This window comes from Balaenoptera physalus, assembly GCF_965194825.1.
Source record: "Balaenoptera physalus genome assembly, chromosome: 11".
Classification (NCBI taxonomy): domain Eukaryota; kingdom Metazoa; phylum Chordata; class Mammalia; order Artiodactyla; family Balaenopteridae; genus Balaenoptera; species Balaenoptera physalus.
This window is the reverse complement of record NC_138896.1, coordinates 16,908,372-16,932,544: the sequence shown is the minus strand read 5'-3', so window position 1 is coordinate 16,932,544 and position 24,173 is coordinate 16,908,372. Positions and strand designations below refer to the sequence as shown.

At 38.8% G+C, this 24,173-nt stretch overlaps 1 protein-coding gene across 4 annotated transcripts in view; it reads right to left on the bottom strand.

Annotated features, from left to right (window-relative positions):
- The window catches only part of CDKAL1 (CDKAL1 threonylcarbamoyladenosine tRNA methylthiotransferase), a 640,596-nt gene that overhangs the window by 84,197 nt on the left and 532,226 nt on the right, over positions 1-24,173 (bottom strand). The window lies entirely within an intron of this gene.

The following is a 24,173-nucleotide window of genomic DNA, read 5'->3' as shown; positions in this document are numbered from 1 at the left end:
AGCAACTGACAAAGGATTAATCTCCAAAATATACAAGCAGCTCCATATCAAAAAACAAACAACCCAATCTAAAAATGGGCAGAAGACCTAAATAGACATCTCTCCCAAGAAGATAAACAGATTGCCAACAAACACATGAAAGGATGCTCAACATCACTAATCATTAGAGAAATGCAAATCAAAACTACAGTGAGGTATCACCTCACACCGGTCAGAATGGCCATCATCAAAAAAATCTACAAACAATAAAAGCTGGAGAGGGTGTGGAGAAAAGGGAACCGTCTTGCACTGTTGGTGGGAATGTAAATTGATACAGCCACTATGGAGAACTGTATACAGGTTCCTTAGAAAACTAAAAATAGAACTACCATACGACCCAGCAATCCCACTACTGGGCATATACCCTGAGAAAACCATAATTCAAAAAGAGTCATGTACCACAATGTTCACTGCAGCTCTATTTACAATAGCCAGGACATGGAAGCAACCTAAGTGTCCATCATCGGATGAATGGATAAAGAAGATGTGGCACATATATACAATGGAATATTACTCAGCCATAAAAAGAAACAAAATTGAGTTATCTGCAGTGAGGTGCATGGACCTAGAGACTGTCATACAGAGTGAAGTAAGTCAGAAAGAGAAAAACAAATACCGTATGCTAACATATATATATATGGACTCTTAAAAAAAAAAAAAAAGGGTTCTGAAGAACCTAGGGGCAGGACAGGAATAAAGATACAGACATAGAGAATGGACTTGAGGACACAGGGAGGGGGAAGGGTAAGCTGGAACGAAGAGAGAGAGTGGCATGGACATATATACACTACCAAATGTAAAATAGATAGCTAGTGGGAAGCAGCTGCATAGCACAGGGAGATCAGCTCAGTGCTTCGTGACCACCTAGAGGGGTGGGATAGGGAGGGTGGGAGGGAGACGCAAGAGGGAGGAGATATGGGGATATATGTATACATACAGCTGACTCACTTTGCTGTACAGCAGAAACTAACACACCATTGTAAAGCAATTATACTCCAATAAAGATGTTAAAAAAAACCCAAAACTAACACTATTAGAAAAAACAGGTTAGGAATACAATTGGGGTCATATACAGATTACTAAATCATATGTATCTAATTCATATAAAAATGAATTTTCAAAACATCACCTACTTCTGAACCACTGAGTATGAATTATTCCCATGGCTTTATGTACTGGGTGGGTGGGAGAGTTTAAAAAGAGTAGGAGAAAGAAAGGATTCAAGGATGCCTTTTAGAAAACAAAACAATGTTTCATAAATTGCTGGCATCCCAAGAGTCAGACAAAAATACTTCTTGAGCATCAAGAGCCACTTAGACTGAGATGTGTTTGGTCCCCCTGGAGCTGAACAGTCCACAGCCTGAGTGGCTGCAGGAGGTGGCCCTGGGGTTAGGGTCCCCTGTCAGGCAATGACCATGAAAGATAAAAAGCAATTCAGTTTTAAAGCAGAAACTAACACACCACTGTAAAGCAATTATACGCCAATAAAGATGTTAAAAAAAAAAAAATTCAGTTTTGGAAAAACAGTCTTTGCCTTCAAAATGTTTCCACCAAAACCGAAGAAAAACCACATTAAGCATTCTGGATACATATAAAATACACTTGAGGGGCTTCCCTGGTGGCACAGTGGTTGAGAATCTGCCTGCCAATGCAGGGGACACGGGTTCGAGCCCTGGTCTGGGAAGATCCCACATGCCGCGGAGCAACTAGGCCCGTGAGCCACAATTACTGAGCCTGCGCGTCTGGAGCCTGTGCTCCGCAACAAGAGAGGCCGCGATAGTGAGAGGCCCGCGCACCGCGATGAAGAGTGGCCCTCACTTGCCGCAACTGGAGAAAGCCCTCGCGCAGAAACGAAGACCCAACACAGCCATAAATAAATAAATAAATAAAATTAAAAAAAAAAAAGGTCCACATCAAAAAAATCTTTAAAAAAAAAATACACTTCAGAATTTGGGACAGGAAACAAGTACAAGTTCAAAATGAGACGTAGAGCTGGTATGGGCTCTAGGAATTGCATACACTATGAGATCCTTGAGAGCAAGGACTGTCATTAGCCATCACTGTGTCACTTGAATTTGACTCAGGAAATGTTTGCTGAATGATTGTTTGTGGAGGTGATATATAGAACAGATTACCTGCTGAATCGGTTTGGCAGTTGTCAGCTATTTAAGAGAAGGGATTCTACCTTATTCGAAAGTGTATATACCCATGTGTATTACCTGGCTCAATGCCTGGGACCTACTGAGTGTTCATTCATGTTTAGCATTAGAGAAGAAGGCAGGTTAAAGTGGAGATTATTATTAGGCCCATCAGAAAGCAAAAAGGAAGGAGATCCAGAATAGGGGAGACCTCGAGACTCCTGGGGACAAATGACAGAATTCCAAGAAAGCCTGGAGAGACCTGATTGAGAGTCAAAGGGAAGGAAGAGCTTTGTCAAGGAAGAGAGGAACCTCTTTGAGACAGGAAGGAAAGGAAAGATCATGAACAAAGCACAGGATTATTTACAAGGGGAAAGAACATTAAGAAAGTCCCCAGTGTCTCCATCTTCTCACTTAATGAAATAACGATCCTTATTTAAAAAGTGCATAGGTCATTGTCAGCAAAGTTGACTATTATTACCCAAAGGAGTCAGGGTGGACTGAGTAGGATCTGAACCTTAAAAATGGCAAAACCTGAAAGTCATCACTGTGTGTGTTTGGAGGTGGGGGTGGCATGCTAGGGAGAGCCAGAAAGTTTTAAAAAATTAGATATGGACCACATTTCCCAAACCAGTGGTTTAACTGTTCAATAGTTTTATCAAGAACTGTGCTAGGCACAGTGGGGAATTGAGAGAAATGTAAGATATGGCTCTTGTCCTGAGAAGTTAAAGAACAACCCAGAGATATTTCATGGTAGAATGTGAACAGATGCCAAAAAAAGTGGGACAGATAAGGGCAAAAAATTCCATAACAAGAACTACATTCATTACATGTTATTTCTTTTTATATTAAATTCTAGTAATTATCTCCTCTACTGTTTTTTGCTGCTCATTTTGTTGTTTACAGTCAATAAAAAGTCATTTTATGGCTTTCATCTTAGAATAGTTATTTTAGTAGGTATTTGAGTTCTTCTTTTGTTTGTGAAGAGATTGCTTCTCCTCAAGGTTCACTGAATACAACAGGTCACAAAGCTTTGGTTGAACACAGGGTCATTTCTTAAGTAGACAGAACAGATTCTTTCAAGAAACACTCTGTGCAAATACAGGCCTGCATCCCCAAGCTGCACAGCAAAAACTGTTATTAATGTTGGTCCACACTGAGCCTGGGTCTGAGAGGGTTAAGCTAAAAATCGAGTTATTGTTGCTTCTCTTTTGGTTCAGTCCAGCTTTTCTATAATTCTCTAGAGCTAGGCAGCTGACAGCATGGATTTTTATTGAAGAAATGCTATGACATTTGTTCTAAATGTCACATTTCTCCCCTACAAACTAAAAATAGCATGTCACCATACCCCTACCCCTAATAAAATTGTTGGCTTGGAAATGACATTGATAAGCAAAATGAAGCATATAACCTTTTCTCCTCTTCTCTGTAAATGTTTTATTTATTCCTGAGTAACATTTGGTATCTTTTGTAGGCTGAGATCAAAGGGACAAATCAGTAAATTTTACTGCTGAAGTAGTCTTTACAGTATGCGATTGTCATTTTTAAAGCAAGTTCCAGGCAGGCACTGCTGTCATTTGAGTAGTGATCTAGTGACTGACAGAAAATATCTGTAGAAATAATGTGTGCTCTCATAGTAATGTGACATTTTATGAGCAGTTTGACTGTTTTCATTACTCTGATTTGGGTCTGGTGAAAAGTAAGTTAGAAAGCCAGCAATGGAATATGGAAAAGCCTGTCAGGATGAAGTTGACAGGACAACCTTGAAATTGGGCTGATGTATTTAATAAGGCTTTGTGGCAATTATCTGAAAGCGTTTTAAATATTAAGTTGACTTGAATGCTTAATCTGATCAATTCCAAGGTTACTGGTTTTATTGATAAGAGTGTTTGGTTAACTGACGTTAAGAGCCAAGTTTCAAGCAAACTTATGGAGGCTTTGACTACACTTGCCCTCATTATCTTAACTAGGTTTTGTTTTATGGGTGAAGATTTGGTTATATAGGGAAACTTCCATTACAACAAAAGTCATATCTGCACCAGTCTCTTCAGTGGTGGAATTCTGTTAAAAAGAACATATTGCTCGAGAACATGGTCCTGGACTGAAGGCCATGAAAGCAAGCTTCCACCAGATGCTCTCGAAGGAATCACTGCAAGTTTTGACTTTTAGCACAGTGAGTAAGGAAAACCTGTGTACCTTGTTTATGAATACCCAACAGCCTTTTTTTTTTTCTTGCTCCTGGAAGTGTGTGCTGTTTGGTAAATGCACAATTAATGTGAGAATTCTTTCAAATGAGTGTGAGATCCTTACTACTCATTTGAACTGGGATGTTCAGGACATTTATCTATTTGCTGTTTTGGTGACACACAATTTGGAATTCCCAAATTACTTCAAGATTGGTAGATGGGATGGACTCACTTAAAGAGTGAAGACAGCCAACTTCCCAGTGTTTTACATCTTTATGTGGCTTCCTTACTGCCAATGTACACAGTCTCTTTCAGACAGGCCTGAAGGTGCCACTCTAAATTTTCAAATACTTTTATTAGCATAATTTAGGGTTGCAATTATAAGCTATAAGGTTGTTTGGGAATTTGAGGATTCACAAAGGCTCTAGGATATGGTCAGCAAATGTCAAAAGGCCACTGTATATACAAATTATTACAACCAGATAAGTGCTATTTCCACTACTACCAAAATTCGCCTTAAAAATTTTTTTCTGTAAGTAAATTACTACAACTTCTATTTTGCTGCCACTCCTAGTGCCCCAAATGTTGCCTTACGCTGTAAGCTCCTTCAGGGAGACTCCTACCGTTATCGTCTGTATCCCTAAGCACACGGCAGATACCAGGCACACGATTCATACTGATGTTTCCTTCACAGTATGAAATCTAATGTCGCTTCGGCTTCCAGATGTAAAATTTCATCCTAGTATTCTAGGACTTGACTAAAAATAGGGTCTTCATAGAGTTTATAATTTTTTCGTCATGAATGGTAATCTTTTCCATCTGAAAAGTATGTGTACTTGGTTTTGGGCAACAATCTGCAGCTCGCATTGTGTCTTGTCTCCCCCGACCCTTGCCCCCCAACTTTATTATCTATTCCTGCGGACATTTTATCAGTACACCACCACGCTTTGAAATTACAATCAGATGCTTTAAAACCTCTGATTGTTCTCTCCAGTTGTGAAAACATAATCAGTGTGCTTTAAAGAAGCCTGCGGTGGTAGTCGCTAGCTAAAAAAGGAATGCATATCCAGAAAACCTGTAATTTTTTCAAAAAAGGATAAAATAATTTATTTGGAGCTCAAACTGTAGTACTGTGATCCTGTGCTTTGCTCAGGATATACAAAACACTGAAAAATCAATGCTTCTGAGTTTCATAAAATAATTACCTATTCTTCTGTATATATTGTTATACATGAATGAGGTTATTTAGGTATTATTATTATTAGCTGGTGATTATACTTTCTATTAGATAAGATTTTTTTTTTAAAGGATGAATTAAGACTATTTTCCCAAGTAAACGTAAGCTATAATGTGTGGCACGGAAGGGCAACACCAAAGCCCCAGTCACCAATGTCCAGCATTTCATTTCAGGCCCCTCCGTTAAGACACAGTCTCTTCCTTTGGTTCATTCATAAACATTCCCATCTTCTTGTCTGCCTCCCCTCCCCCTCCAAAACAAAACATTTATTAACTGAAGCTTCCAACTGTGACAGAAATTACAGTCGTGTTAATGGTACAGATGGTGTAAAAAATGCAATCTAAAAACATGATTAAAAAACTCAGGAGCTAGGTAACCCGAGTTCATCTCGGATATGCCTGACCAGACATCCCTCAGGAAGGAAATACACGTTTTTGGTTAATTAGTTTGCTTTTATCCATCCCTGTAATTAGAACATGCTTTTCCCCTACTTAATCCTAAAACAGTCATTAGATTTAATAAACCTTTCTCAATTGCCACAAATGAGAAAATGAATTAGTTAAAAAGTAAGCATTAAGCTGGTATTAGCAATATGACTGTAACATTATGTGAATAAAAATGTTTTTTTTTAATTATTCAAGATTAAATACATCATTTTATAGCTTGTTGCAAAACAGTATACAGGGTTTTTTTGTTTTTCCTTTCTTCCTTATGTTGCTTCATAAGGTAGTAAAAACATTAATGCTGCCTCCACAGATTACATTCCACCAAATGGAAGTGATTATTAATCATTCTTTCCAAAAAAAAAAAAAAACAAGCCATAATTAGCTTCTTCTCAAGTCAAAGTAGAGTCAGAATCCCACATGACTAAGGAGAGAGGCTGGTCTTGGTGGCAGGGCACTAACTAGGGAGCTGGCGCATACAACCTGCAAGGCTCCTGTGAATGGACAAGGGGGACAGAGCTTCGGGTTAGGCTTTGTTATTCTTATTAGTTTAAGCTCTAAGCCTTTGTGTGATGGTCTGATCTCTCAGCGAGTCCACTAAGGCCTCCAAACTCCACAGGTCCCATTAATCTCCACCACGCTCTCTCTACTTGCCAGTCTGGCGAGAAAGCCAGTTACTCACATGGTGCTACTTTTCAGACGATTAAAGGTGAAAATCATATTTAAAAGTAAAAACCAATATACCATAAAGTTGAAGACCTAAACTTTCCAGACTTTCACCTTGCTGAGCATTCTCTGTATTAAATGATGTCACTCTTTGTTATATGTCAAGAAGCATCTCAATAAAAATGACTTCATGTATGAAAAAGAACCCAAGTTGGTCCTCACCTGGATCTTGTGAGACAGTCATAGCAAAAAACTATTTGTTGTTTGGCAGGTTCTAGGGCACGGACATTTCCCCCAATCAACTCCCTGCCTGTGTTTGCTGAAGAGCCTTTGGTCATGGCACCCACAGCCATTATTGCTGATGGGCCATGCAGGCTCTCCAAAATGTGGATATGGACCTGGATCGGATAGGAAAGTGTAGGAGAAATGACGTTTATTTCGATCATAGGACAAGAGCAGAGTTTTGAAGGCACCCTGGGTAGGAAGGTGAGTTCAAGAATATCTTAGTGCGACTAGTCTAACCCAGGAATAACACTAGAGGCTCTAGAAATAATTCTACATATTTTCCTCCTCACTTCAAAACTCAGAAGGTTAAGAGTGAAGGCAACCAAGACTAGTCCGGTCTTCCCATATTGATTTTGAGCTGAACCTACTTTGGAATTTGTAGGATAGATTCGAGAGCTTGGGGTCTGAAACCAAAACCATTTTTTCCTCTGGGCTACGGGACATCAACTGCAATATTTTTAGGGAATTTTTAGGGAAGAACGGTACCCCAGGGAGCTGATAGTCGGTCATGTCAGCCATCCTCATTTCCGAGCAGGGAAAACCCCCAAGACACAGAAAGTACATGTTGGAGCTCAGACAACTGCCTGGTCCCTGACTCCCAGAGCCATACTTGAGGATACGTTTTCTTTTACTAGGCAATTGTGTTACGTACAGTCCAGACCCAATTAAGGACAGTAGAAAGATATAATATTGGGCACCAGTTTAGAAGTGCGAAGTCTCCAAGCCAGTTTTCACGTGTATTTGTTTTTATAAAAAATGTTACATTCTAGTCCACCATAACCTTTAGGAACTATCACTCTTTATGTTGCCTAGTGTATCGAATTATAGGATCAGCCATAACCCAGCCACGTGATTTTAGACCGACACTTAGCTTCTCTGGGCCACGGCTGCCTCACTGCAACATGCAGTGGTTAGATCACATGATCCCTATGGCTCTTTCTCGGGCTAAGATTACTCGATTTCTCTCGATTCCCTATCACCACAGATTGCCGATCTGAATTACTATTCTTTGTTGAGACTAACTTCGAATGCTCCCTAAAAAGAGGCCAGGAATCAAGTTAAGAATAAACTGCTGCTTTACCAACGAGGAGTTACCTTGAGGTAGAATAAAAGAGATGTGTGTCAGGAAGGATGCTTGACCTACGGGTTAATAGAGAATTCCAGTTCTCCGGGATGTCGCTAACAGGAGGAAAAAAAAAAAAAATCTCTTCTCCTAATAATGTTACAAGCTCTTGGAATCTTTTTTTTTTTTTTAAGGAGTTACTACAAAGGAGATATTCTGAACGTGAAAAGATCAGTTCAGTAAATGAAGACATTTACATTATTACTTTAATTTAAAAATTGTATAGACTTTCTGCTCTTCATCATTAAGAACAAACATGAAAATCTGCACACTTCCAACAGTTAGGACATTGTCCTGAGAAGGAGAATGGAAAGAGAGGTTCTGAGTCTGGTGTGTGCAGGAGCCCCACGCCACCCACCTCTGCAGACCTCACAGATACATACGGCTCCAAGTAACCCAACGGGGCATGACTACCCAGTGCTCAAGCAGAGCGAAACTGGAGAACTAATTCTGCGCATCTGATGAGGTTGAAGCCACTCTGCGTGAGTGGTTGAAGCCACCTCTGGTGGAGAGCAAATAAGAACACTCGAAACAGGAAATGTTAGAAAATATGGGAAGTGGTGGCCTTCTCCTGGCTGCTCCTCCCCCGCGTCCCAGCTCGCCTGCACTTGTTTCCTTCGTTTTGAAGAAATGACAGGTGATTCAGTGTGACCTGCCTCATCACAGGATCTACTCCCAGTGCCTGCATCACACTGGGCTTCCTGCTCAGGGCACAGGACTTACTGCGCGGTGGTCGCTTTAAAAACAGTTGTTAACGGATGTGTGTGACTTCACTCGAGCCGAGGGAAAATACCTAACGCTTGCCTGACTGAGTGCTACATCATTTGACCTTCACAGTTCTGTGGGGGTAAGAGGACAATTCGCAATTTTATGCCCATTTCTCAAAGATCAGAAAACTGAGGCTTGAGGAAGTGAAATAACTTGTTCAAGCGAACAGGGCTTCGTGGTGAGAAGATTCATATGTAAAGTGCTGTGTGTAAAGTACTACACAAATGAAAGTAATTACTAGGACGATTTGGGCACATCTCTATAAATTAAGGCAAAATTAATGTTTCACATAGAATGGTATTCCAGTCTTTTCTGAAAATAATATACCTATGAAAGTTTTGGCGTTTTCCATCTTCGAACTCCCTCTTCACTTAGCCATAAACGAGGGGGGCTCCTTCTTTGTGGCGAACAGCAGAGGGTTCAGCATGGGGAAATGCACTGTTCTATGACCTGAGTTGTTCCAGACGGCCTGTCACTGGCCGTTCAACAGAGAGCAGCAAGACACGCAATTACCCTCCTGACGAGGGTCCCCGGAGACACAGGCCTGGAGAATTATGGCATTAAGAAACAGGGTTTGGTAAAATCAATAGTCTTTCAGGTTGACTTAATGTGGAAAGAAAACAGTATTAAACAATTATGCTGCACATGAGCGTTCTCTAGAAGAGTGCATAGTTGATCATTTTTATGGTTTAATAAAAATGCATTTGCTTTCATTTATTACAACTCCACCAGGAAACTGAAACATCTAGCAAGACACCAGCTAAAAAATAAAAGCCTGACAAATGTAAAAAACAAAATATCAATTTCTCATTTAAACAACATCAAGCCAATTTTGTTTAAAAACACACACAAAGCTTTTGTGTGGGCTGTTAGTCACCCTCGTTTTTTGCAACAGAAAAATGAACAGAAGAGCTTTTGGGATGAAATGCTACTATGAAAGGTTTGCATGGTCCCACCTCGCACTCATGAGACACAGTCATCCTCACAGACACACTTGCTTTGATGACACACACAAAAATAGAAAAAAAACAAAACAAAAACAACCCCTACAAAATAGAGAAATGCTGACAGAAAAACAAACTTTTAGAAATTAATTACTGTGTGTGTTTTTGACTTTCCCAATTCAGGGTATACTGACCTAATCCTAGTTGCTTTTATTTTTGATCTTCTGGCAAAATTGTGTTTTTAGCTTTTAAGAAGTAAAATATAACTCAATAATATATGAACTTACAGATTTCGGTTTCACCATTTGAGAATAAGGATTAGGCCGAATCAGCAAATTAATTACGTTCCCTACATTTTGAGACTGATGGAATGATTATTTGGCTTCAGGCTGCCCAGATCATGCATTCTTCTCCGTAATGAGGCAAATTAGATATTTATGTTTCTATTCCAAACAAAGCAGACATGCTGTCTGGCAGGATTTTTTTTTTCTACACGAGTTAGAACTCTTGTAAGTAAAGCTTATGAGTTTTATCCTGTGGCACTTCAACCCTGCCACGCATAAACAATCTTTATGAGGGTCATACTGCTTGTTATTTAACAGTCAATAAATGTACTAGTGCCAATACCATCTCTAACTTCTTGCAATAATTTTGTAAAAGTAATGTTTTCTTGCTTTAATTTGCACACAAACTAGTTCATATTTATTCTTTAAGAATGCCTTACTACAATTTGTGCTTGTTTCTCTTAAAGCATTCTATTTGTATTCTTGCCTATGCGCTTTGGTTCAAATTATCAACACAATTGTTCACCTCTGAATCTTCGTAACACCTGGCATAATGCTCCTCACATCCCAGGCATGTCAGCTACCACCTCCCATAACCTGCTCAGTTGCTGCCCATGAGGGTTCCCAGCCTATGAATCCAGCCAGCCTCCTTTGGTTCTTGAGCTAAATCATTGTCAGGGTGCAGAGTGCATTGGTGGCCACCAACTCACCAGGAGGTAGGGGTTAGAATGAGATGTGCTACCACAAACCCTGCTGCTTGAAGTGAAAACTGGGCACCCCGATTTCTGTGGAGTCTCAGCTCTCCCGAAACTGCTGACAGGCTGACTTGATCCAAATAAACAGATTTTTTCTTTTTTTTGGTTTTCTGCTTGGTACTGCAGCTCTGGTCAGGTGCTAGTGTCTTACCTAGAACTCTAGGTACTCAGAGAGGACCCTAATTCTAACCACTTGCCTCTGTCTCAAGTTAACCAGTCCCCCTGCCAGGAGGGGAAGAAAGGAAGGGAGGAATCAGCAGTAAGTTCCTGCTTTGTCAGCACCCAGCCTGGAGCCTGGTGTGAAACAAACGCATCACTATGCTGGGACTGCCTGGACCAGTGATGCTCGAATATCTGTGCTGAAGAGCAGCTTAAAAAAATTCTTCCCTCCTTCCTTTCTTCCTTACTGAACAACATTTCAGATGTATCAGGAACCAATTTACTTATAAGTTGTTTTGCCTAATTCTTAGATGCTTACTCTCACCTCTGTAGTTAGCGCGTCTGAGATCCATACGTTTCTGGACCGGCTGGGTCTGAGGCCCTTGCCTGGAACAGCACGGGCCAAGCTCCCTGCGCTCTCATGTCCCACACTCGGTCTTAGAGCTACTGAGCGAATCAAGCCTGAGCTGGCCCCACGGTAAGGATAACTCTCCATTCTTTTTCCTGATCTCTTTCCTTTCCTTGCACAAGGTTTCCTCCCCATCCACGCCGCCACTGGTGCTGATATCCTCGTATGCCTCATGCCAAGGCTCTTCTTAGTTATGAAAAGCACACAATACATATTTGCCGAATGAACTAATTCCTGTCTGAAAATTGCACTGATTGATTCACTCATTCAAAAAATTCTCTATGAAGTGCTCAGTATGTGTCAGGCACTTGGTGAGATCCTGGGGTATCCAACTTGTTCTTAAGATTTCAGTCTAGTGAGAGAGACAGAAAGCAAACCCATAACCACAATTCACTGGGGAAAATGTCACGGCAGAAGGAGGCACAGGGTGCTTTGAAAAGCACATGAAAGTGCCACCTATCCCAGTCTGGGTTTGAAACAAACGAAGGCTTCTTGGAGGAGCTGGTGCCTGACAGGTTAGAAGAAGACATTCACTAGAGGAGAAAGTAGGACAAGAGCAGAAGAAACAAAACCTGCAAAGATAACGAAGTAGACAGAGCTTGGCATGATCAAGAATCAAGTAGCTGGGGCTTCCCTGGTGGCGCAGTGGTTGAGAATCTGCCTGCCAATGCAGGGGACACGGGTTCGAGCCCTGGTCTGGGAAGATCCCACATGCCGCGGAGCAACTGGGCCCGTGAGCCACAACTACTGAGCCTGCGCGTCTGGAGCCTGTGCTCTGCAACAAGAGAGGCCGCGATAGTGAGAGGCCCGCGCACCGCGATGAAGAGTGGCCCCCGCTTGCCGCAACTAGAGAAAGCCCTCGCACAGAAACGAAGACCCAACACAGCCAAAAATAAATAATTTATAAAAAAAAAAAAAAGAATCAAGTAGCTGAGTAAAGCCTAGACACAGTGTACAAGGCAGGAGGGGTGAACATGAGGCGTGAGTAGCAGGAAGGGAAAAACTAAGGAATCTAGCGCTTCCTAGTGACAGGGAGTAGTGGCATAAGGCACACAACAAGTTTTCAGCGTGAAGGACGGTGCTGTGCAACACTCAGGATGCTGAGCGCCCCTGGTGCCTCGGCACCACACGCCAGGACGCCACCACAGAGGGACATCAACCCTGGCTGACAACCTTGGGTAGACGCATGATTTGGTCAAAAGTAGACAAGTCTCTCAGGAAGATGCAGTGGAACCAAGTGGCCTGAATTAAAGTGCTATCCTAAAAGGTGTGTCCAAGGAAAACCACATCAGTCATGTCCAAGTTTTTCCAAAGAAAAATCAGACTCCTCTAGTGTTTACATCTGGCCTCCATAGGGAATCTCTAAGTAACTTTACCATAAATTCAATTCCACTCAGCAAGTATCTACTTAGAACCTATTAAATGTCAACTACTAGCCTAGTTTCCTCTAAGGCATTTGAAAATATAAGACATAGTCTCTACCCATGAGAAATTTATAATCTAGTTGCCAAGACATAATTAAGCAAACACACAAGGCAGTATATAATCCAGTGCTTGACAGAGTATTATTCATATGTTTCATGGGAACATTTAGCCATTCACGGGATTCCTCTTTACTCCTCCTTAATCTTTCATATCTGACCACATCCTCTATCAGAAGAGTACAACAAAGTAAGAAGCAGAAAGTCAGCAGAAAGCTGAGATTACCAACAATTACCTATGAGTCTTCCCAGTCTCTCCCTTATTAGGGATTTTGAATAAGATACAATTTTAATCTACCTGAGAGAAACAAAGATATTCTTGCCTGCAACGTATATCCTAATAATGAGCAAGATTTTCATACATTTTCCGTAAGCGAAGATTTTGAGAAAAGGCACAACACTACTGATTTCGCACTGAAGGTGGATGTTATTTTTCTCTACCATCTCCAGCACTATTATGTCTTTCTTAGGACATGTTGATGACCAGAAATAACTACTTCTAGTCATACTGTGGCTGCCATTCCCTTTTCCTCCCAAATCTCTTCCTTGAGGACACTGCATTTTACTGAACTACGTGGTCACAAAGTGTAATGGGCTTCTGCCTGAAAGGGGCAGTTTCCAGTGATTTGTGGATCTCTTTGCTGGGGTCACAAGTCATCAAAAGTAACCTGTCAAAGGGTAAAAGGTCAATTTCAAGTTATAATTTTCAGGGACATTATAACTGACCAGTTCCAGAAAGTCTGTTAGAAAATAAGAAGGTTCATTAACACAGAAGAATCAACAATCAGTAGTGAATACTTGGGCTTGAGTCCTTGTCTCTTTTGTTAAAATGAAAATAGCGGGAGAGATTCTCATACTGACGCTTTTCAATCATTTATACCTGGTAATGCTGTGTTTACACCTTCTTTACTGCAAGCGGCTGGGCTGTGTGGATGACAGGAGACAGTGAGAGGGGGAGGAGCTTGGGAGCAATGAGAAGGTCAGGCAGCGGGGCAGGGGGAAGGTAACTGCCAGAAGAGGCTGGGATGGACTTTGAATTTATGTGTAAAGATGGCCTTGACTGAGACGAGCCGTGAGGTGTGTATGTTTTCATTACAATGTATTTTTCTCAACTGCCATGGAAAGGCGTGAGAAATAAAACATGAAAATATTCAATAATTCAGTATTTCCAAGTGTCCGGACTACTGGGCATATTCAACAGTAATTGTTTAGCAGGAAGGGAAAGGAAATGGGTAAGAGACTTTACGAGTACTTACGTACAATGAATCAGTTGTTTGGAGAGGTTTATTTCTCACAAAAACTACACACTGTGTTCGCCTAGTCTACAGATGGCCAATGAGAGGGTCAGATAGATTAGGAAATGCGCCCAAAGTTTCACAGCTAGTAAAGGGGAAAATGCACATTCCACGCCAGGTTCTCTTGAACTTCAGATCAGTTGTTCTTTCTCATATTCACCATGCTGCCCAGATGTTTTGGCAAATTTGGATTACAGAAATGTTAGAAGTAAAATTATGTTCCTTAAAGGATGGGCATTTAAAAAACTGTGGGTTGTGGTTGCCTGTAGCTGAAATGATAAAATAATGGTTTCCCCCAAACTCACACACACCCTGATAATGTGGGTTATTATGACTGAGTCACTGAATTTGCTTGAAGGAATCATTTTCTTTTGCGTGACAAAATATAGATGGCAATAAACAAACTACTTACCCAGACCTTTTGGGGTTAAGGGCAACAAGCATCATTTGAACCAAAATATGGTCCCAGTAACACATTTGAAAGTGAACTGCTTTGTTAAAGGGAGAAAGGGGAAAAGGAATAAAACAGTAAGAATGAAACTGAAATGACACTGAAAGGAGAAAGCAGGAAACTGTGAGGAGTACAAGGCATATGTGCATGCTACACAGAGCTGTTCTAGAAATGTTTATAAACAATAGATGTGGAATGGAAAGTTACATTAAGACTTTCTACTCTTGGGAAAAATAGGGACACCCTGGCCTATATATTATTTAATTCTGACAAGCATCTTCTTATCTTGTCTAACCTTTATATTAACTGTGCAAGAGGTTTTCCTTTTATTATTTCGTTTTTCTGCCATCTGAAAATAATGAGCTTAAACAGCAATCATGCTGTCATTTTACCCCATGAATAGGTTCTTTTAATGAAGAACTCTAATGAAATTATCGCTTTGGAAAAGAAAACCAATTCACATTTTTATATGCATTTTATTTAAAAAAATCCTAAATGATAAAAAAAAAAAGACTCTTTCAAAAGATAAATATCTCATATATTTAGAAGAAGACTTTAGTCAAGGCTAAAGTCGTGCTTTTCATTTCAAGGCTTTTTCATACTTTCCCTTTTGAAAATAGGTAGTTTGAAAACAGGTAACAGGCTGTGAAAAAGAAAATAAGAGTAGTTCCTTTCCTTAATATGATAAATCCACCTTTGGCAGTGAAGGTCAAGTACAGGTTGTAAATAACCGAAATAACGCATAACTAGTAATACACACGTTGATCAACTATTATTGAAAATAACTAGCTTTTTTTTTTTTCAGCAAGAATGGTATCTTCAACCTGAAACTAAATAATTACAGCATACTAGGTTAACTATGAAATGTAGAATTCTACAGAGCAAACGCTCTTTCCCTATTGTAAGTGAGATGAGTCTTGGTGACCTTTTGTTCACAATAATGCTGACAAACTCTGCATAATGCATGACTGTCCCACCCTCCAGCTCCTCCCAATAGAGTTTTCTGCTTTTTATTCCAATCAGTGTACTTACTCCACGCCTGTGGATATGGCGCAGGACACATTAGTAATTGGTGGCGGTGAGGGGATGGAAATGGTAGACATCAGTCTGGACTATCAATAACCTTGGAGGCCTTGGGGGAAGAGTACAAGGGCAAATAATTTCTTGTGGTAGAGGAGAGAGAGCTAGGAAGTAATTCCTCAGTATTACCTTTATGATCTGAGATAGCGTCAGAAGAAATAATACATGAGAGTATAGTGCCATTAAGGAAAAAGCCCTGGAAAGTTATTTGCACAGGTATGTGTTAGGCTTTTAGTTTCAATTTAAGCCAGATGTGAAACCCAAAGAGGTACGTTGGGACCATTACGCTCTTGGTGAATTGGCACAAGGGCCATGACAATTTAGACAAACCTCTAAATATGAGTTTTAGGGGAAAAAATGTGGGCATTTTAAGTCTTAGGAGAATGAGGAATAAACTGATCTGAATCAAATAATGAATGAGTCTTGGTTCCCACAACTGTCTTCAGGCATGAAGCTAGTACTGAATTCCTTGTGCTTTCAAAGTTTCATAGAATGTGGTTCCTTTAAACTGTATCTGTGGTGTGCTACTAGCACGATTACTATAATAGAGTAATTGATAACAGTGGTGTGAGTGCCATTATGTGTGGCTTTTAGAATTAAAATTAGCTGCTCAACTCTATCCCCCGCAATGCACCACGTGTCGAGACCTGGGGCCACACAATACCCTGTTCTTTGTGTTTCCAGTGCCTTGCCTACAGTGACTGAATAAACAAATGCGAGTATTACAAAATTTCATATAATGACTTCTGAGTCCCTAATGGGGACAATGCTGGCATCAGGGCAAGACTTACTGTTTACAGACATTAAAATCTGCCCTGCGATACTGGCTCAGTATACAGAGAGGCACCTGATTTCACCTAAAGTCAAAGCAAACACAAAATGCAGCCTTGAATGTAATTTATTTTCCCCTGATTTGCAGAACCATACACATGTCTGGCTGTCCCTCTGACAAGCTGGCAACATGAAAAAGTGCTTAAAATTCAATAACAATATAAATGTTTTTATATTCATGATAATGCCAAAACATAAAAGATTCATTAAAATGTTACAAATTTAAAAACCACTTGTGTTCTTGTATTTACTATTTGAAGGAGGTTTATTTGGCGTTCTGGGACTTTATTGCCTTTTGAATCAAAATCTAAGGACGAATTGTGGAGGAAGGGGAAAGCTGTCTAGTTTGTAACTTGTCCATCTGTTCGTGCCCTCCCTCTGCAAGGCCCCAGTTCTCCGGCGGAGAACTGAAGCACCGGCCTTTGAAAGCTGTCTTTCTGGCATCGCCTTCCTGTACTAATGAAATATTTTGCTCTGAAAGTCCTACCCTTTCATTCCTGTCAGAGCTTCAGGATGAATGTCCTTAATTTTAAAGAAGCACAGTCCAATAGTTTAGATGTTGCTTGAAGAAGGAAATGAAATTATGCTGTATTTCACTAGCATATGGTCCTTTACAGGAAAAAATAGTTTTCAACCTCTGCTGTAAACTCTAGAGGGAATTTATACAAGAAGAGGAACCCAGGCACCAGGAAACGCATGTGTTCATCATTTCACTGGTTCTTAAATTTACTGTGACATAGAATGAGAATATATCACTGTGCAAACTCTCATGAATATATCACTGTGCAAACTCTCATGAATATAACAGATGAAATCCAGGAAAGTTTAATCAGCACAAAATGACAGTGCATATATTTTTGAAGTATTTAAAAGTTAACACATGCACATTATACCATTCAACCCTCACAAACACTAAAGGTAGATAGAGCAGGGATGATCTTCATTTTCAAGATAAGAAATCAGGTTTGAGGTTATTGAAGATATTTCTTTTTTAGATAAAAAGCTCACTAAGACTATCACGTCTTAGAAGGAGGATTAATCTGGAAATAGGCCAGCCAGTTTGAACCCATTTTCAATACTGTCCAGCTAGTCGAGTGGCACAGCCAAAACATGAACCCTGCCTTCCCTTAGCAAAATCAGAGTTTTTCACAAATCCCTACAACTACACTGGTGTTCTCATGGTCATAGTTCTGTTTATCACAGATCTTCTGCTCTCTAGTTTTTCAATGCAGTGTTCTTGGCAGTTGAGTGTATTTTTTTAAAATCAATTAATAGAATGAATTAAGCAATAATGGGATCTAAATTACCAGAAGAAACAGCTAAAAAATAGCTTTAAGATAAGAAATGGATGAGATGAATATTTTATGTTACTGTTTTTACTCCTAAAAATGATTTTTTTCCCAGCTTTCTAGATCATGCTACCGTAATAGCATAAACCCTTCGGAGGTCCGTTTGGACCCATGGATGACATTTTATATAGTTTCTATTGGTATTGTTCATAGCACTTATGTGACAAGTTAAATCTCAACGAGATGACATTTCAAACAGAAACTGCAGTTTACTTCTTTCTCAACAAAAACCATGATCATTCGGCCTTGTGCCCCATACATTCTTCCAGGACTCAGCCCTGTTACAGTGTGGACTGCATTTTGCATTCTGCTGCACACAAGCTTGAACCTTCACTCATTCTTCAGGAGTATAATTCATTAAAACACGTACTTTGAACTGAAGGCACATATAAGATGCAGCCACAAAGGAATATGGTGCTGTTAGGACAAAACATAATTAATAAAACATAAAATGTGTTTTATGAAGTTATGGTTTTAATTTGCTACCTTAAGAAATATGCTCTAGCAATTTTGTACAAGGTAACTTCCCAGGAGAATTTAAATCCTCTTTCACCCTCCCTTCTCGAGGTACTCAAAGGATTATGATTAATGCACACTAAATCTCTCTTAACTGGAAAAGGTCCTAGCAAATTTCTAAAACCAAATTTAAGCTACTGAGAAGTATGATAGTCCTAAATCTGGAGCAAACTTTCTTTGACTTGAGAATTCCTATCCTCTCTCTCTTTTTTTTTTCTGGACGTTATTACACAGCAGGAGACAGTTTGTCAAAAGTGGGCCCAGCCGGAGGCAGCACAAAAGAGCAGGGCCACATACAACCCCAGCGACCCCAGCAAACGGGTGACCTACATTTGATGCAAGCAGTTCACATGAGAAAAAGTGAATCTGTGTTGCAGCTTGCATTTAACCTGCATTTTAAGAGGCAGTTAGAAAGATATATAAAGTAAATATGGGCAAGATAAGTATTATAGGCATACATCACTCTAAATTCATATGCGACATCAGCAAAACTCTACATGTTCATGTAAATGTGCACATGGTCTTCTTTCTCTTAATTCCTCAATCTTCATAAACAAATGTACTAGTGGGAGGTTAGTACAAGTAAAAACAGCATTAATGGGTCACATATTAATATTTATGTTTTACTATATAAAGACCTTGCATACATTATGACTGTGTTTTGCAAGCTGAATGAATAACTAATGTTACATTATGTATGGGTACATATTAAACAGACGTGTCTACACTTTCTTAGTTCAGGATATGATTAATGCAGCCTATCAGAAGCCAGATGGTGCAGAACCAGAACCATCAATCAAAATGAAAAGACCACTGCGTGCTCTCCACAATGAGGTTCTCACAAATGGAGATTCTGTTCACAGACCCTAACTGGTAATAGGCAGAAAATGCCAAGAACATAGCTGCACTGTCCCACTGGGATTAAAAAGTCACAGCTCAGGCTTGGCTGGATAAAAACTCTGGCGCAGGAATTCGTCGCTGGAGCCCTGAGCATCAGAGCTGGGAAAGCCCCAGCAAGCAAACAGTCTGTCCTCAGGACTAACAAAAAGAAATTTAGAAGCTTTTTAATTATTTTAATAATGCTTGCACTGATGACAGTATCTGTCAAACAGTATCCATTTCCCATTTGATTTAGGATGGGACGGTGCCACGTAGTAACAAAGCAGCTGCCACTGTCTGCCTGAGCTGGCATCTTGTTTCTCTCACACAGGCTTTATTACAAATAACCCCAAATGCTTTAGTGTTACTTTGCAGCCTTTCTCCATGGACCTATGGGAAACAATTTTAGTCTCTGTTATGTTTAATACTAATGACTATTTTGGGGGCGGTTGTAGGGAGAAAGGTGGTCGAAAGATGTTTCCTGTTCCTTTAATAGCTTTACATAAAAATAACTACAGAAACACAAGGTGCTTTGTCTTTGTAAATGGATCATGTGTGCTTAGAAAATGTTAAATAATCCCCAGGCACGGTAGGACCAAAAAAAAAAAAAAATTAAAACAAATATATAGGTTCCAATTCCTCAGAGCCACTGAAATACCATCTCAGAATTCTAATTTTGTGGAGCTGGGGGAAGTAGACAGATGTGCAGGCCAAGAGAAAATTCCAGGAAATGTGTGCTTCTTCCAGAAGAGTTATGCGGCAAAATGAGATATTTAAATATATTGAAAACTACACATCTAAAAGGCTAATGGAAATAAAAATATTTGGAAAACTTAAATCTGTTATCTAAAGACATTTCTGCTTTAAGATAAAAATTATATTATGACCCTCAGAACTTGACACATGAGATAATTTGGAAAGAGAACAGCCTACTTTTACTTTTGTAGCAATAATGGAAAAAGGAGTGACTATGCATATTTATATAAATAAGACCTTAAGTAGAAATTTTTGGTGTTTCTATCTTCAATATTTTGTTGTTTTAAAACATCCAAACTTATGTAAAATTCTGTTAGCATCTTTCCCCTAACAATATGACCATTTCTCACATTGTTATAAATTCTAAGTAATAGTTATTGGTTGGGTATTATTCTACTGCACATATTATGATTTACTTACATAATCAGTTTCCTTAATGGCAAACATTTGAGTTTTTTCTCTCTCCCTCCTATTATCATTAATAATACAGTGAACATTTTTGTGAAAAGTGGTATTTCTGTCTTAAGAAGTATTTCCTTAGAATAGATTTTCAGAAGCGGAATTGCTGAGCTAAATGATATGAATTTTAAGGCTCTAAAATTTATATTCTCATCTAGCACTTGGTAGTCTCTATTAAAAAACCTTAGTAATTTTATAGGTGAAAATAATACTTTATTATAATTTAAATTTGTATTACTTTAATTACCAGCTAGGTTAAGAACTTTTCTGTGGTTAAATAACTACATTTCTTTTTTAAAAGCTTATTGATGTCTTAGAAAATGTATCACTCTTATCTACTCATAAAAAGAATCACAAGGTACTCCTCCTTGGAATACTGAATTTATCTAATTACTTGAAATTAGTCAAAATTACTTGAAAGTAATAAGCTTTCAAGTTTATTTATTATCTATTATTATTATTTTAGAATAAACTAAATATTCCCTTAAAATATTTAAAAAGAAATATTTTTCACTAACTTGGACCTTGCATACATTATGACTGTTTTTCAGGCTGAATTAGTAACTAATGTCACATTATATATGGGTGCATATTAAAACAGACATGTCTATACTTTCTTAGTTCAGGATATGATTAATGCAGTTTCAGGTCTCCCTTGAAACTACTTCAAATTAGTGAAAATTTAACATAAATAACTAAATGTTCTGAACTGATCAAAAGCATTTCAGAGCAGCCATCTAGTTTTCATTTTATTTCATTTTTCCAGTGTTAGACATGAACAACATTTATCTTTCTCAGTAACTCCCTCCCATGAAATGTTTCTCTGTTTTACTTCCACCGAAACTTGAATATCGGGTGGTTTAGTCAAGTTCCTTTTGACTTGTTTCTGGTGACTTTCTACTATACATAACACATGGGCCAGACCAAAGTAATGAAGATGCATGGTGTGAAAGAAAATAGTTATGATCAAAACATACAACACCATACCATCAAAATGGTCCAACAAGAGGTGGAAATTAAACTGATACAGAAACTGTACCTCCTTCTATAACTAGATATTATTGAGATAAATACCCCAAAATGCAGTCATCTGTCCTCCATCAGTAGTTCCAAAATTTAGTGATGTTTATATTTAAAGCAGACGATACAGATAAAAAAATCAGATTTTGAAAAATCCAGAGGCATCCAAATTTTCTCTAGCTCAGTCAAAGCCTTTTTACAGGAAAGTAATATTTACTCCTTTCATTCCTCTTATAGAAGTCATATTATATAAAAGGTAGACAATTCAGAAGCACAGAGACCTAATATTGGCATTATACTGAATACACTATTTCGTAACTGCTTTTTGAACTTTGGTACAATCATAAGCACTACCCTGTATGGTAAATTAGTCTTTGGGAACACACTCCTTTTAGTTCCACTGTGGCAGCTAGTGCAGAGGAAAAACCAGGGAGAAGAGGACTTACTGATTACAAAAGAGAAATCAAATTTACTTCTAAGTGGCAGGTCCTCTCCATCCTTGCACTGGCGATTTCTGTCATACCATCCTCTCGCAGCTTTGCTTTCCCAACCCTAACCACTGTATTCCCTGGGTGCTGGCCATGGAGAGGTCTCCAGGAAACAGAGGACCTACCACCAGCCTGGCCAATTCTGTGGCTTTCTACCAGTAGAGAAATGAAGAAGGCAACTCCAGTTGCTTTCTTTCATACAAACCTCAAAGAGGTCTATGTAACCCAAGAATAGTAGTTGTGTTATTATACTGTACCACTATAACTTCTCTTGTGATCTGTATGCTTGGCCAAGTAACCTGGAAATTCACATTTAGTCGAGCAAATCAACTTCACGTCAACCTCAAGGGCTTAAAATGTTAAGTCCAGTTTGCTAAAATGTGGAGTTCACTGGAGTTTTGAATCCCATAATAATTAGAAATAAGGGAGCTCTTATGCTGCAGAATGCAAACATTGAAAATCAATAACAGCTACAAACAAAAATAAACAACAATGTCCAAAAACCCCCAAAACACCTTGTGGTGAAATGAAAGGCCTCTCAGACTAGCAGTTGGCAAATCTGACTTTAAGGTATAGTTTTATTATTAATTAGCTAACTGCCTGTGGAACTTAACCCCTGTGGGCCTTAACCCCTGTGGGCCTTGGTTTCCACACCTAAATTAAAAAGAAGGAAAAAAGAAGGAACTGTATTAATTTGACCTTACAATTCCTCTCAGTGCTAACATTAATGATTCTAAATATATACCCTATTACTTTGACAATTTAAGGGATAAAGATAAACACCACCTATCACCAATGTATTAGCATGTAAAATAATCTAAGTAATCTTATTTTGGGTTATATCTAGAGTTATCAGTATGCTTTTTCTATTTTTTCTCCCTGTACTTTTTTGGGGGGTGGTGGGAGGGAATGGGAAACTAGAGTTACAATTTAAAGATAGCATCCTGCAAGACAATGCTGCTTATACAAAGGAATGGCTGGACCACTTCAACTAGGCCACTATATGCTACGAAGCCAACACACATCTAAGTAGCATTCTAAGGCAGGTACTGTCAGTGAAAGTGTGAATTATTTGGGTTCCCACATGTTAATTAGCTTTTTGACCCTTCACACCACAGGCTTTTCACTGTTATGCTATCTTGGAGTACTTCAGTGCTATTCTAAAATGACTCGTTTTAAAAATATATATATATAACAGAAAATTTTAATCAGTTCACAGAGAGAACCGAAGCAATTATTTTCACTTTTCTCCTTTAGACTTCCAGCTGGTTAGATTTTTATCCAGTTGAAGGGCCCTGGTGATATTTTCTAGTATCCAATCACATGCAGGCTTTAATGGCAATAAAATTACCTCACTGCTGATATTCTTTTACTGATATCTAATTACAGCAATACAAGTTTACTGATGAGATTTATAATTATTATTGTAACATCTAACATTTATTAAGTATAACACTGAGAGCACTGTACCAATCTCTTCAACATACATTCTCTTTTTTATTCCTTATAATAACTCCATGGGGTAGGTATTATTTTTTTATCTCCGTTTTAGAGATGAGAAAGCTGAGGCTCAGAGAAGTTTAGCAAACTGCCTATGTCACACAGCTAATAAATGGCCTATTAAAACCCAGGCTTCAGTGTTTCTCTTTTCAAAACTGTACAAAATAGTTTAAAAGCTTATTGGATTTTGTATATTTTATGGTACAATAGTCCATTATGCTGTTCAATGCCCCTTAACAGAAAGATTGATGGGATATATTCTATTTAGAGATTTGCCCAAAGAAAAGGTTGTCACTCCTCTTGAGTGATATATTTTCTGTTATTACAAAATGAAAGCTGTGCATTTAGCTGTTTATCTATCTGCCTTTGCTTCCCAGAAGCCCAGGCTTTTAGTCTTAACTGTAGCAATGACTCAGATTTTATGGGTAAACAACATAGTTCTTCTTATTCTGTCCTAAAATATATTATGTACTTTTTATATAAGCCACCCTGAGGCTTTATACAAAGCCAAAAATAAAAACAAAACAGGTTTTAAGTAATGAAGGCAATATGTTAGTAAAAGAGAATTACATTTTAATTATAATGATATTTTCCTTGGTCAGGTAAACTCAACCTGATGAGATAGTGAAATA